Source organism: Puma concolor, chromosome B1 (assembly GCF_028749965.1).
Source record: "Puma concolor isolate L17-30 chromosome B1, mPumCon1.1.hap2, whole genome shotgun sequence".
NCBI classification, from domain to species: Eukaryota; Metazoa; Chordata; class Mammalia; order Carnivora; family Felidae; genus Puma; species Puma concolor.
Window position 1 is genome coordinate 6,579,166 of NC_141670.1, and position 926 is coordinate 6,580,091.

Sequence of the window (926 nt, forward strand, 5' to 3'; positions counted from 1 at the left end):
AAAACCCAACAGGTGCTGGCAAAGATGTGGAGAAAGGGGAACCCTCTTACACTGCTGGTGGGAATGAAAACTGTAGCAGATACTGTGGAAAACAGTGTGGAGGTTCCGCAAAAAGTTAAAAATGGAACTACCTATGACCAACAATTGCACTACAAGGCATTTACCCAAAGAATACAAAAATACGAATTCAAGGGGATACATGTACCTCAATGTTTCTAGCAGCATTATCAACAATAGCCAAAGTATGGCAATAGCCCAAATGTCCACGGACTGATAAATGGATAAAGAAAAGGTGGTGTACGTGTACACACACACACACACACACACACACACACACACACACACACTGTATGAAAAGAGAGAAGGTTAGCACTGCCCTTGACAAGGATGGAAGAGGCCCCTGGGCCTGACAACACGCATACAGTTAAGGCATTACCACCTACTTTGTGGCATCTACACATATAATGGAATATTACTCAGCCATAAAAAAGAATGAAATCTTGCCATTTGCAACAACATGGATGGAGCTAGGGAGTATTGTGCTAAGTGAAGTCAGCCAGAGAAAGACAAATACCATATGATGTAACTCATATAGGGAATTTGAGAAACAAATGAGCAAAGGGAAAAAGAGGGAGAGAAGAAAACCAAGAAACAGACTCTTAACAATAGGGAACAAACTGATGGTTACCAAAGGGGAGGTCGGTGGGGGGGGTGGGAAGGGGAAAATAGGTCATGGGGATTAAGGAGCACACTTGTGATGAGCACCGAGTGAGGTATGGAAGGGTTGAATCACTATACTATACACCTGAAACTAATATTACACTGTATGGCAACTGAAATTTAAATAAAAACTTTAAAAAAGGAAGTAAGGGGTGCCTGGGTGGCTCAGTCAGTTGGACGTCCGACTTCGGCTCAGGTCATGATCT

General features: G+C 42.8%; 1 non-coding gene across 1 annotated transcript; it reads left to right on the plus strand.

Annotated features, from left to right (window-relative positions):
• The first annotated feature begins 343 nt into the window (after positions 1 to 343).
• LOC112870086 (U6atac minor spliceosomal RNA) lies at positions 344 to 465 on the plus strand. The gene has a single exon (XR_003224475.1). It is a non-coding gene; the product is annotated as a U6atac minor spliceosomal RNA (small nuclear RNA).
• Positions 466 to 926: the final 461 nt, after the last annotated feature.